Genomic DNA, 14,510 nt, shown 5'->3' on the forward strand with positions numbered 1-14,510 from the left:
GCTCTTTTAACCCAGCCTTACACCATCATGGTGTGGAAAAAATTGGCCTGGAAGATGGGGAATGACTTCAGTACAGTATTTTTCCCACAGGAGGGATGTTTGTATATTAGTACAGTACAGGCAGTCTCCTTCAATATTGTGATGTATTTTTGTTTTTAATTTTGCTGCTACCAGATTATTTATTCTGCAAAGGAAAGCTACGTGGCACTGAAGGGATTAGCTAATATAGACTGTATGTAATCTCAACACTTCAGAAAGTCTGTTGTGAGCTGAATTAAATGTTTAGATAGTGCATCACCAGATTGAGTTTGTTGTAGTAGTAGTAGTAGTAGTAGTTGTTCCCTAGGCAGTCTGGCCTAACAGCCCTGAGCTCCGAAGGAAAGCCACAGCAGAGACTGGACTTTCCCACAGAGCTCTCAAGGAGTGTATGTTGTGTTGTTGGCACTTGTGATTGTGTGCAATGCAGTCTTCCATAATGTGCTTAATAGTATGGGGTGCTGTGTTGCATCCTGGACGTGCATCAGCAACGGAGTCATCCAACCTCTTCTGATAACTCAAGAGGGTTGGATGATGCCCACATCTCAGCCTGGCCATGTGTACCCTGTCCTCACGAGGGAGATAGGATTCAGATGGGTTGATATCAGGAGGCTGTTGCATGCAGCTATGCGTTGTCTTTAAGTGACTGAATGGAGCAATGAGTGATTTGAGTATGGATGTGCTACTGGAAGCTGGTCTGAGACGTGCGGGAGAGATGACAGTACTTGTGTATGATATCGTGTGCTGGGTGTTGTTTTGATGTTTCTTGGTGTGTGTGTGTGTGGATGTGCTGCCATGTAGTGTAGTGGATGGCGTTGGTTTGTGGAGGCTGCGGCAAGAATTTGAATGCCTTTTATGTCTAGATGATCCTTGACTTTGAGGACTTTGGTTTCTTGGTGTAGGTGGTCTGTGGGTGTAATAGCTGTGCAGCCAGTAATTATTTTTATGGCTTTGTTCCGTATGGTCTGTAGGGTATTATAGTGTGTTTTAGTGAGGTTAGATACCCAAACAGGGCTTGCATAATTCATCACTGAACATATGTATTGTTTATATACTCTGATGGTGGTTTCTTTATTGTGTCCAAATGTTGTATGGGCAAATTACCTCAAGGTGTTGAGTCTTGGTGTAAATTTATCTTTAATGTTTGTGATGTGTTGTTTAAATGACATTGATGTATTTTATGTTACACCAAGGATTTTGGATGTATGTGTGTGTGGTAGGGGGGTGTTGTTTATGGTGAGGTGTGGAATGTGGGTGTGGTCTGCTGTCCAGTTTGTGAGAAGGATCACTGTAGATTTGGCTGGGGCTATTTGGAGCCTGTTCGTAGTGAACCATTCGTGTAGCGTGTTGAGGTAAGGTTGGAGGATGTGTGCGGCTGTGTTTGCGTTTTGGTGTGTACGTGTAAGGGTCATGTTGTCTGCATGGGAAGCTATGTATATTTGTGGTGTGTTGTTGTTGTTGTTTTTGCCCTTAGTTCATATGACTGTGAACCCAGTGATCTGCAGGTTGTAGCTGCTGTTCTGTAGTCCACCATCCTCCTTTTGTGGGATAAGGAACAAGTTGAGGGATGTTTGTTTAACCAGACATGGGAGCTGTTTAGGTATATCAGTGCCACTGTGTGAAAGTGTTCCTTGCAATACACTTAACCCCTTCACCACAAACAATGCGCCCTGTCTTCAATACCCCAGTACGATCTCTTTGCCAAGTGACCGTTTTCCTGAATTGGTGCTTCATTGTTGCTATTTTCAGAATATCCATCCATCCATCATCCATCCCCATGTCGCCCCATGAGGAGCGTATTAACCCAAGGTAGGCAAGTTGGTCCTGACATTTAAGATGAGAGTGAACAGCCTCACTCATCCCTGAGTGGCATTATGTGAGCAATAAACCCCAGCCACCCCTTGGATATAAACAATAAATGATCATTATTTGTGTCACATAATGCTATACTGACCTGTGAATATGAGATAGAATGTACAGTATAAACATATTGGTACTTCCCCATCCCACACTGCCACAGGCTCCAACAGCAGCAGTGCAGTATAGGAAGGACATTGCCTAGTAAGTTGTTTTTCCTATGGTCAGCCTTTCAGTGTACAGCACACAAGATCATCTCAGGCGTTGTAAATAAACACTGGCTTCTTAAGTTCGGTGTCTTTATTCATCAAATAATTACACGTAATGCTTGCCAACTATGCTTCACTGTTTTCACAAGTACTGGAACCATACAGTCTTCACAAACAGCACTAACACTGAAATAAACTCTGACTTAACTGAAATGACTGTGCTCTAGTCTCTTCCCCATCTCTATGTAAGCTTCCTATATTCTAGAGTGATCTACTACTTCTCCAAAGTTCTCATGCATTCTCAAGGGAGCAACAGTTACAACATTTACCAGCTCGGAGACATCCAAAATATCCAGAGTTTTTTTTTTTACACTGCTTAACACTCTAAATTATTTACCATAGAAACTGTAGTAAAATTACGTAATTTAACAGTCACATAAGTAAAACATTATAGAGAAAAGGAGCATAAAACTTAATGCATAACTTACAAAATACCTCTGCTTACAAATGTCAGGCTAACTGGCAACTCTGACACACAATGGTAAAATTACAAGGAACACTGAGAAACTTCCAGTAAATCCTGCTTCTCAACAATGTAAAATATATCTCTTCCGGTACAACATATATATTTTTGCAGTAAGATTGGTAAAACAGTACATAAAAGTAATGAGGGATCGTTAATAATACAAAGGAATTATTGATAAATATATAGCAGCGTGTGAGAAAAAGTGTGCATATGAGAGGGAAAACAAGAGCGAGAGAGAGAGAGAGAGAGACCAAATTGACTTTGACTGGCAGTGACTTAATGATAGTCAAACAATTTAAAGAAAATAGATCAATCAATTAATCATTTCCTGTGGCACCCCACGGGATCCATAGGGCCTCAATGAACTCTCTCCACCAATATTTGTCTCTTGCCATCTCCTTCAGGACCCACCAACACTCCTCTCCTGCTTCTTTTTTCATTGTCCTCAACCAAGTTTCCCTCGGTCTACCTCTACCTCTTCCTCTAGCAGTCCACTCTGGCACATCCTGTATTAAACTACCTTCTTTTCTGTATATGTGCCCCAGCCACTTCCAGTGAGACAATCTCACATATTCATTAACTGGTTCCACTCTCGTAATATTCCTTACTCTTGCATTTGTAACTCTGTCTTGCCACTTTACCCCAAGAATCCTTCTCAGTATTTTATTCTCAAATCCTAATACTTTCTGATCTGTTGCAATTGTACTGTACCATGACTCATGCCCGTAAATTAATATTGGTCTAACCATGGACTTGTAAATTTCCACTTTAGTATGTACCGAAAGCATATTATTCCAAACAGATTTCAACATTCCAACAGCTCGCCAAGCTTGTCTAATCCTCTCCTCAATTTCATTGTTTAATGATCCATTAGATGATACAATCGTTCCCAGATATTTAAAGTTTTCTACATTCTTCACCACATTATTCCCAGTTACACAATCGATTTGGTTCTCCACGTTCATATTAATAATTTCAGTCTTTCCACAATTTATTACCAATCCCACTTTTTCTCCTTCCTCCACCAGACAGTCTAGCACCCTCTGCATCTCGTAAATACTTCCGCAAATCAGTACAATATCATCAGCATAGTCCAAATCCATCAGCTTCTTACTTTCTTTCCAGTTAATTCCTGCACCTGTTCTCCTTACAACATTTTTCATAACATAATCCATAACCAAAACAAACAACAATGGCGAAAGAACTCCTCCTTGAATCACTCCTGACCTAACTTGAAATGGATCACTCAAAGAACCACCCACCATTACCTTACAAAAAGTACCTTCATGCAGGCTTCTAATAATTTTTCCAAACTTTTCTGGTATACCATAGAATCTCATATTTCAACATAGTTCCACGTGAAACACTATCAAACGCCTTTTCAAAATCCACAAAACACATACCAAGTGGCATTTTCATCTCATTAGCGTGTTGCATTAGATGCCTTACAATAAAAATCTGATCATTACAACCTCAACCCTTTCTAAATCCCGCTTGTTCTTCTCTTAAAATTTTATCAATTACTGGCTCTATTCTGTTCAACAAGATTTTGGAAAAGACTTTTGCAACTACAGGTGTCAAAGTTATAGCTAGCAATTTTACATATTGCTCACAAAGAACATCAGAGGGGGCCACATTGGCAGAGCCATGAATTGCAGGGTTAAGACCCTAATTTTCACTGATAAATTCATGCACTGTGTTTTGTCTTCTTTCACTGAAAATGTTGCTAAGTAACTGCCACCCACCCTCCACTTCCCTCTCCTCATTCCCACCAATTTCATCACTACTGAGACTTTCATCTGACATGTTGTCATTCAGAGCCATTCATTGATGGTTGGTAGTCATCATCGCTCAATGAGTCACCTGTATCACTAATATTCATTTGTGATTCGGCCATGGTTCTCTACAGAGGGGATAGTCCACCAGCATAATGTATCTCTTACCACAGGAAGACAGACACTGAAACTTCCCTCCCCTGCAGTGTACTACCCCTGCATTTTTATTTGTGTTTATTGGTGGTTATTTTTATTGGTGGATCAAAAAATTGGGTGGAACTTATCTTCTCATCAGTACCATGTCTGGGTAGTAGGAGCAGCTAGGAAACTTTAGACAGCCCTCTGCTATTCCCTTAGTAAAGCATTGACTTTCATTGTTCTGGGTACGTCCTCATATCCGCATATTGCCTAGAAATGACATACAGGGTACGTCATCATGGTGAAGGGGTTAAGCATTGAAAGAACCATATCAAGGTGAGGGAATAAAAATTAAATTGTTTTATAATGTATATCTGTAATATTAAAAATGGTGTGTGTGTGTGTGTGTGTGTGTGTGTGTGTGAATTTTTCATATCATATTGTTTATAAAGGTTCCAACACGCTTGCAAAACATCAGCTTTAGTCACCTATTGACGGCTGTCCACTCTGCTGGCAGCGTCCCTGTTCAGTCCCTTTTTCCTGAGGTCACGCTGGCAGCGTCCCTGTTCAGTCCCTTTTTCCCTGAGGTCACATTTTATGACCACATCCCAGTTTTATTTCAGGCTCCCTCTCACAACCGTACCTCCAACATTCACACTTCTCAACTTCTGCACCCTGTTGTTATCCTCCATCCTGTCAGACCTTTTCAATCTGCCCCTCTTAATCACAACATCAACACCCTCCAGTTCCATCCTTCCTCTCAACTCTTCAGTTGTAATCCTAGCCCTCAAGGCCTTGCATTCAAGGATGCACTACACATCTAGTCATTGTCATGTCTGCATGTTTGAGCCTACAAGTATCCTATTCCTTTATTACCCAGGTCTCACTTCCGTGCAGCATTACATTCCCAGTGCATGCCACATACTGGTACAAAAATTCCTTGAGGGCCCTTTCAGTGTCAGGAGAGGCAACAGCTCCCTGAACTTCCTCCAACCATTTCATATCCCCAGCCCTACCTCCACCACATAACCTGTCCCTTAAAGAACAAAGCTCCTTTACACACTCAAGAGACTCTCCAGTAAGATCAATCCTTTCATGCATGACAATCTCTACATGCTCTGCCCGACACACCACACACACGAAATCAGCATTATTTTGCAGTCTGTCTCTAATATCACTACATCCCTTATGCACCTACTTATCACAAATCTTCACAAGATGGAGTTACTTCCCACACCCATGTGGTATATGGCGTCACTCCCATTGCATTGACAAGACTGCTACCAGCCCAAGACATCATCACTCGTTTTATCTGCATTTACGCACAAACTTTTGTGCCCCATTCTGTCTCTCCATTTCCTAAATCTTTCCTCCACCTTTTCATTCTCTGCAATCAACACCAAGTCATCAGCCTTCAACCTCTGTCTCTTTGCCGTACTGTTGCATCTGTATCTCTTTTCTGTCGCTGCTTCAGTGGTCACTGCTCCTCTTATTTGTCTGCTTACATCCCTCCACCACTACGGCAGGCATGTAGCACCTGTCAGGCAACAAACTCTCATCCCTATTCTCTCTAGCTCTCTAATGCAAGAGTTAACAGTTGCTCCCAGTCCATCATGTATGCAACAGGTCAACTCTGGAAGTGTCTCCCTGTGTATTTCCTACTGTCTGTAATCTCCAGTCTTTCAGACGTAGTGTGTCCAGGCATCTCAAAATGAATGGATCTTGAATTTGGCTCTGTGTTATCTTGTTTTTGTTTTTTTTTAGAGGGAACAACTTTGTGGGTTCCTGGCCTTTGGTTCCTTCTTTCTTGCATTAAAGAAAAAAAAAATGAATAAGTAAAGCAGTGCCAAGGCACAGCAAACCTGTCCCTGGCAGTCATTTTAGTGCTGACATGTAAACACAACAGGATATCTAATCAGAGATGTCACATATCTGATTTGGAGTAAATTAGGTGAAAATTGATGATGTTATTGCCATTTGAAATTTTAGGTGCGACCCACCTGACACTGACCCCCTTACCACTAACTCAGAGATGACCTCCCTGATGTAATGAGGATTACAGGACAGTATTTAGAAGTTGCCATAACTGGTTTTTAATGACCAAAATACATTTCTCTGATGTGTTTTACAGTATCATTAATGCTTTAATGAATCTGATAATTGTTTTTGGTGCTGGTGAGTTAGGTTTACCTTAGATTAGGTTAGGCTGGGTAGGGTAAGGTTAGAAGGGTTGCTACATGGTAACATCAGCATCAAAAATAATTACCAGTTTCATTAATAACACTGTAAAACACACCAGAAAAATGTACTTTGGTAATTAAAAACCACTTATGGCAAGGATTATGAATGTTAAACTGTTACACTATAAAGCCTGCATACAGTTCTTTTACAGTATACCTATGGCATGCCCTAGCTTTTTGGGGGCCCGCTATATATAAATGTTGGAGGGGGGCCCTGCAAAGAACCTAGCCCCCTGAGCCCCCAAATCTCTAGGTACACCCCTGTGAAACCAGTACCTGTCCCCGAACCCCTCCAGGGCAGGGACGGGTAATAAAGAATCGGGAGGAGGGAGAAGAGGAGAATGGCTGAGGGGAATATTAGAGTCTGAGACATGGGTAAACAAGAAGCTGTGCCAAAGCACAGCAAACTCATCCCCAGAAGTCATTTTAGTACTGACATATAAACACAATAGGGTGTCTAGTCAAAGATGTCACATGTCAAATTTGGAGTAAATTGGGTGAAGTTGATAATTTTATGCCCATTTGAACGTTTAGGCCTGACCCACCTGACATTGACCCCCCTACTGCTAACTGGGCGGTGATCCCCTCGTGATAATGAGGCATGTTATAGGATGCAGGTTGGAAAGATGAACCTTTCAGTTTTAGTTCCATGTTGAAGTGACAAATTTGAAAGGAGTTATGGTGAAAGAACGATTTTTACCCATCCATGTTTTTTCCTTTTTTTACATTTTGGGGGACCTACAGCCTGGGCCTTGGCCCAATTTGTCCCAAAATTTAATCAGGTGATCGGAAGGACATAGCCCATCATCTTTCTAATTTTAGTCAAAATTGCACCAATAATTTTCGCGTAAAGTTGTTAACAGACAGACAGACACACAGATAGACAAACAGAGTGAAAACAATACCCTTCCCCGAGCCCCTCCGGGGCAGGTACGGGACGAGTAACGAAGATCAGCCTCAGTTTCTTTCCTATATATTTTTTCTGAAGCTGTTGGACAATGAATATGGCATCAGTGGCTTCCTTTGACTGGCATAAACCCAGACTGGATCTCATCATTATTCACTCTTTCTTTTATCATACCTTTTAGGACTCCCTTCATTATCGGGTCCAATAGTTTTATGCCTCTATAATTTCCTCTTTCCAGGGAGTCACTCTTCCCCTTGTACATATTTACAGTCACATTCTTCAGGCAGTCATCTGGGACAATGCACTCACATATAATTGCACTTATCAAGTCAATAACCAAACCCACTCCTGTATCCACTGAGGCCTTTAGCATTTCAGCACTTCCCCAAGTGCATCCTGTCTATTGTCTAGCTCACAGTAGCAGCAGCAGTCAAAGGCAAAGGGCCAATCATTGGGATATGGTGACTCCAAACCTTCCCGGTTCTAGTCCTATCCCAGGTCTTTTTTGGTCTGCCTCTTGCAGCCCGAGCCCCAGGTGTTCACACCTCTCACTTTCTGCACCAAATGGGAGTATAACCCCCCCCCTTTTTTTTCCCCATTCAAGGAAGAAGGGACCAAAGGCCAGGAGCCTGCAGATTGTTCCCTCCAAGAAAAAACAAAAACAAGATAATGAGACCCAAATTAAAGATCCGTTCATTTTGAGATGCCTGGACACACTGCGTTTGAAAGACTGAAGATCATAGGCAATAGGAAATACAGACAGGGAGACAGTTCCAGAGTTGCCAGTCTTCACCTGATGACTTGAAAAATAAAAACTTGGTCAACTAAACTACCATTTCGGAACGATTTCCTTTATCAGTTTGTTCATAAGTATAATTTTATGAACATTTTACTCATTAAAATTAGGAAAAGAGGCTTCAGTATGATAAAGTTGAAGGGAATCCCTAAACTGAACCTAATCCATCTATCCATCCATCCATCATCCAGTCCTATGTCGCCCCATGAGGAGCATAGGAACTTTGGGCTAGGCAAGTTGGTTCTGACATTTAAGATGAGAGTGACCAGCCTCACTCATCCCTGAGTGGCATTACATGAGCAATAAACTCCAACCACCCCTTGCATATAAAACTACACAGGCTCAATCCAATTGAACTAAGAACCTTAATTACCCACTAAACCACCAGGCTCCATAATTTGGTTATATGGTTACCACCCAGCATAGTAAATGGTTTCCTGGTGTACAGGAAGCCATTTGGCTTGTCATTCAGTGTAGAGTCACCCATAGGCAGAAGGATGAGGAAAGATAGAAGGAAAGAAAGGCAGAAGAGGAAGTGTAAAGTCACCTGTAGGCAGAAGAAAGAGGAAAGAGTGAAGGAAAGAAAGACAGAAGAGGAAAGAAAGAAGGGAGGAAAGGGCAGACACCCAAAGCAGCACTACATTGAGTGAGTGGATGGTGAGTGCTCGTATAAATCTCAAGACAAATTTTGTTCGTAGCTTAAAAGCGATTATACACATACCCAGCCATGTCCTTTGATATAGTTTTAGTCAAATGAAATTTTCAAACATATATACCTATATATAATACAATACTACCATGAAGTTGTTTGGCTGCAAAATATTTAAAGGAATCAGATGAAGATTACATGCACAGTCTGCATCAAATTATGTTGTTTTAGTCTTGGAAACATCAGTACTTGCAATTTTGGTTGGCAGCTTCATCTTCTTATGATTTCGGCATCATAAATTATGCTTTTTTTTATAGCTAATAGTTGGTACATTCTTTTCAGCATTTGCTGGGGGGGAGGGGGGTGCTAGTTTGAGCCACGCCCAGTAGCTGCCATGCTGGGAGGGGTAGCGCCCTCCTGTCATCTAGCAGGGCTATATGATCTAATAAGGTCTAGCTCGAGGGAACAGTTTCCCTTTTCAGCATTTGCCAGATGAAACATTAATCTTTTTGATAATTAAATTAAGAGTGTTTTAAACTAAACATGCAGCGAGTCTTCTAATATCATGTGATCAGTGCTAATGGGCCACTTGTTTTATGCATTCTGGTACAGTAACTGTTCTGCAGTATTTTACATAGTAAATCATACAGTAAAAGTCCTCCAATCCAGCCACTAATTATCTGAAAATCCCAATACAGTAATCCCTCCAATATCCGACGTAATAGGACCATAGGCAGGTCCGGATAGTGGTCCTGTCCGGATAGTGGGCCCCAGCTTATGGACTTGTACTTATGGACCCTAACTCAGAGAAACATCTATACAACTCTCTCTGGACATGCATAGCACCTATTTAAGACCCAAATCACACCAATAAGGGACATAAAAGACTGAAATAAATGCAAAAGAACCATAAAATGAGGTTTTAGAGGTGAGTTTATACAATATTAAACATTCTGGGTACTTACAAGTCCCTGACTACTGGACTGGTTTGAACCGCCAGTTTGCAGTCCACAGTTAATCCTCTGACTCTAAATTCTAATTTGTTAACACTGCACAACACTGTAAATTCCTGTGTGTTCTAGTGGTGAGGTATTGCAGTTTATTCACTATTTATTAACAAAAAACAAGCACCTGTGGCTTGCACTGCTATGAGCATCTGCTCTCGAACTGAGTTAAGCTGTGACTGTTGATGATGGCGGGGTAACAGAGTTGCCAGATCGCAACGGCCACATTACCAATCTCCTCAACTTTCATTACCAAATTTAACTTTTCATTACCAAATTTATAAAGCTAGCATTTATTCTTCACTAATTATATATACAAGTGGAAATACATGTAATCACTCTCCTTATAATTAACACCATGTTGATTATTTTCATGCTATGTAGGGTAGCAGATTAATCAGAGAGAGCAAACAATCCACCATCTCCATCCTGTGTATCCTAATACATGTGAAAAATCCATTTGGTAATGCATTATTCTGATTCATTACCAAACGAATTTTTCATTACCATATTGGCCCACACTTGGTAATGAAAAATACCAAATGGCAACCCTGACAGGGGAGGGGGGAGGGGGAAGGAAGGAAGGGGTGAAGGGACCATGGTGTAACAGCTGTTCAGCGCCAGGCAGAAATTTCAAATTACTGGTGGGAAAAAAGTCAGTTTTTTTTTTCGAATTTTTCGCGGTTTTTGCCCCATTTTGGGAATATTGGATCCCAGGATGATTATGTCCAGTTAGTGGGGATGTTTGGATATTGGGCGTTCGGATATTAGAGGGATTACTGTACTCCAAATTTGTTAAGGTGATTTTTTTTTTTTTTTTTTCTGGGCTTTATCTAAGGATTTATCTGGTTTGGAGTTGCTCTTGGACATGGATGTACCTGCCTGCAACTATTCAGCTACATTTCTATGCATTTCCGGTGAGTAAAACAATAACCCATATAAATTTTTAAGTGTTTATTTAATGATCATGTTATGCTGGTGGCCTTTGGATCGACTTCTCGCGCCAAAGACACCTGCGACTGAGCGGGGTCCTCTTTCTAGACCGGAAGTAGAACATTTACAAAGGAACAGGGCATAAAAACTCGGCAGGACACTTTAACACATCTGTTGCCTTGGATCAATTTCCTTTCAATATACATACTGAGGTACAGTCTCCAGCAAAAGTCGAGCGACCGGCTCGACGAGCAAGTTGGTATATGTGGCACCGCCGCACCCCCAGTTTCAGCCTGTCCCCCTTCCTCTCCCTCGTTCCCATTCATTCGTCTACCTTCAACCCTCCCCATGCCCAAGGGCCTACTCGCATTGTCTCAACCATTCTTCCATCAACCATTTGTCTTGGGAAATAATGGTTTTGTTATGATAACGAATAAAAACACATTACACAGTATTTTACTCCATAGTATAGTTATTTATACACCACGATCTGAACGCAGGGTAATATTAAATAGTAAAATATTCGTTTGACAGTGAGGTCTTTAATCATATAATTTATCATTTTGACAGTTGTATCCAGTCAGTGTGTAACATTAAACTGTCGGAAGCTATAAGTAGGTGTTTGTAGTGGTCGGTGGTGTGTGTAGTAGGGGGGGTAGCTGGCTGTCACACGTTGTGGTGGGGGCATGAGAGGGAGATGGGCCCGGGGTTGACGGCTCTTCCCGGGGTGGATAGTGTGTGTGTGTGTGTGTGTGTGTTTTCCACCAGTGCTCATAAACACGTCTTTATTATCACCATGAAGTGTGCATTACAATATTGCCCACTCCGCTATAGAATAGTGATATTTAAGTGTAACGATATGGCAAATGAGCATTTAATGATCAGTATACAGTAAGACCTTATTTTCTAAATGTTATTCAATCAGATATGCAGTGCAATAGTGGATTATAATACATTAGTTTGAACGTAGCCTTTAACTATGCAGAGTAAGTCTGGTTAAAACACCAGATCTCTTGTAAAACATTCACTGTTGTCACTATAGCACGTTATTTTAGGGCAAGTGGAACAGGCCGATAGCAAAGGTGGTGGGTGGCCCTACTCAGTGTTGACAGGATTACCTTATCACTCCCCAGTTACCCACAACATTCCATTATCATATAAATCCAATGTCTGACCCCATTGTTTAATATCCTTTTAAATTGTGTTCTTAAATATACCGGTGGTCAGTTAGTCTTCCTTATTAAATATTTGCATAACCCTGGGGGTTGGGGGGTTTTTCAAGAATACTCCCCCAGTATCCCTGTTTGTCGTAAAAGGCGACTAAAAGGGTTGGCGGAGGGTTAGTGCCCCTCCCAGGAAAACAACTAACTAAAAAAACAAACAAGAAGCCTCGGACAAGGACTGACCAAACGGTGACGACCCAGGACCGGACAAAGGACTTGGTAATGGGTACATGGAATGTAAGAGGAGTGAATGATGAGGTGAAAGAGAGAGAGATTGTCCAGGTGCTTGAGGGTGTGAAAGTGGATGTATGTGGAATAACTGAAACAAAATGGAGAGGAGAAAGTGTGAGAGAATGGGAGTATGGTTGGGGTATATGTGCAGGAGTAGGTGAGAATGAGAGGGCAAAGGAAGGAGTATGTATAGTTGTGAGTAAAAGATGGAAGAAGAGCATAAGACAGTATGGATCAGTTGGGTCAAGGATTGTGTGGGTAAAGTTGAAAGTTGGAATACAAATGTGGGCAATTGTGCGTGTGTATGCGCCAACTCAAGATCATGCTAGAAGAGTGAGAGAAGAGTTCTGGAAAAATGTAGAAGTGTTCATGGAAAAGTTTGGAAGGAATGAGAGAGTGTTTTTGATCGGTGATATGAATGGTAAAATAGGGAATGTGAAGGTGGATGGAATAGTTGGTGAGTGGGGTGTGCCTGCTGAGATAGATGAGAATGGGAGTGCGTTAGTGGACATTTGTGCTGGGAGGGGGTTGGTGATAGCCAATACCCTCTTCAGGCATAAAATGATCCACAGGTATACATGGCGAGTGATGAGAAGGGTGGGTGGTGAACTGAATGAAAGGAAGGCAATGATTGATTATGTGTGTGTGGATGAAAGGATGCGAAGATGTGTAATGGATGCAAGAGCTTTTAGAGGTCGGGGGAGTGGACTTTCTGACCACTACTTGGTGGTGGCCAGAATTAGGATTCAAGTAAGATGGAGGAATAGAAGAAGGGAAAGACGAGAGGAAGGAGTAGTTGCAAGGAGAGTGGAAAGGTTACAAGAGGATGAGAAAATGGCAGAGTATAAGAGAGAAGTGGAGGAACGATTGGGCAAATATTGATTGGAGCAGATGGGAGACGTGGAAGGTGTGTGTAGGATATTTACAGAAGAAATATGTGCAGCATGTGATGTGGTGTGTGGAAGGAAGAGAAGACGGAGGGAAGTGCAAGGAACAGCGTGGTGGACTGAAGAGGTGAGACAGGCTGTGGCACAAAAGAAGAAAGCACACAATGAATGGATGAGAAATAGGGGCGTGGAAGAAGTTGAGAGGTGGAAGAGGAGGTCTATGTAGAAAGAAAGAGAGAGGTGAAAAGATTAGTAAGAGAGAGTAAGAAGAGAGTGGATGAGAAATTTGGAAGGAATTTGAGTGTAAAGTGGAGGGACTGTAAGAAAATGTTCTGGAAAGAGGTGAAAAGAGTAAGACAGGGTGGAAGTGAAGTTAGCAGGGGAGTGAAAGATAAAAATGGTAGATTACTAGTGGAGAAGGGAGAAAAAGTGAGCAGATGGAGAGAACACTTTAAGGAATTGTTGAATGTAGAGGATGGAAGTAATGCGAGTATAAGTGGCTGGAGAATGGCTGGGAGAAGGAGGGAGGTGAGAAGGCAGGAAGAAATAAGTAGGATAGAAGTTGTGGAAGTTGTATGAGGGTGTTGTGGTACCGACTTCGTTATATGGGGCTGAAACATGGAATATGGGTGTAGCAGAGAGGAAAAGTTTGAATGTAATGGAGATGAGGTGTCTGAGGAGTATGTGTGGAGTGATGCGTATGGATCGGGTGCAAAATGATGAAGTGCGAAGGAGAACTGGAGTTGTTCGGGAGATGGCTGGTAGAGTTGAGCAGAGGGTGTTGCGATGGTTTGGGCATATGGAGAGAATGGATAATGAGCGATTGGTGAAAAAGATAACTAGATCTGATGTGAGAGGTGTAAGGCTGAGAGGAAGACCACAAATAGGATGGATGGACAGTGTGAAGAGAGCGCTGGATGCGAGAGGGATGTCTGTTGAGCAAGGAAGAGTGGCTGTGCGTGACAGAAATAAATAGAGAGAAATTGTGAACGAATAAGTGATGACGCAGCCCTGAGGGGATATTCTCCCGCATTTGGTCTGATCAGCTAGTCAGGTCAGGTGCGGGTAAGGGGATGGGTCTGTTATGATCTGGCAGGGG

At 41.9% G+C, this 14,510-nt stretch overlaps 1 protein-coding gene across 1 annotated transcript in view; it reads left to right on the forward strand.

The window, feature by feature from the left end:
• Nucleotides 1–14,510, forward strand: part of LOC145415667 (uncharacterized) — a 547,996-nt gene that overhangs the window by 18,805 nt on the left and 514,681 nt on the right. The window lies entirely within an intron of this gene.

Source organism: Coenobita brevimanus, chromosome 103 (assembly GCF_032717465.1).
Source record: "Coenobita brevimanus isolate Jiangsu-jjx chromosome 103, ASM3271746v2, whole genome shotgun sequence".
In the NCBI taxonomy this organism is placed as follows: domain Eukaryota; kingdom Metazoa; phylum Arthropoda; class Malacostraca; order Decapoda; family Coenobitidae; genus Coenobita; species Coenobita brevimanus.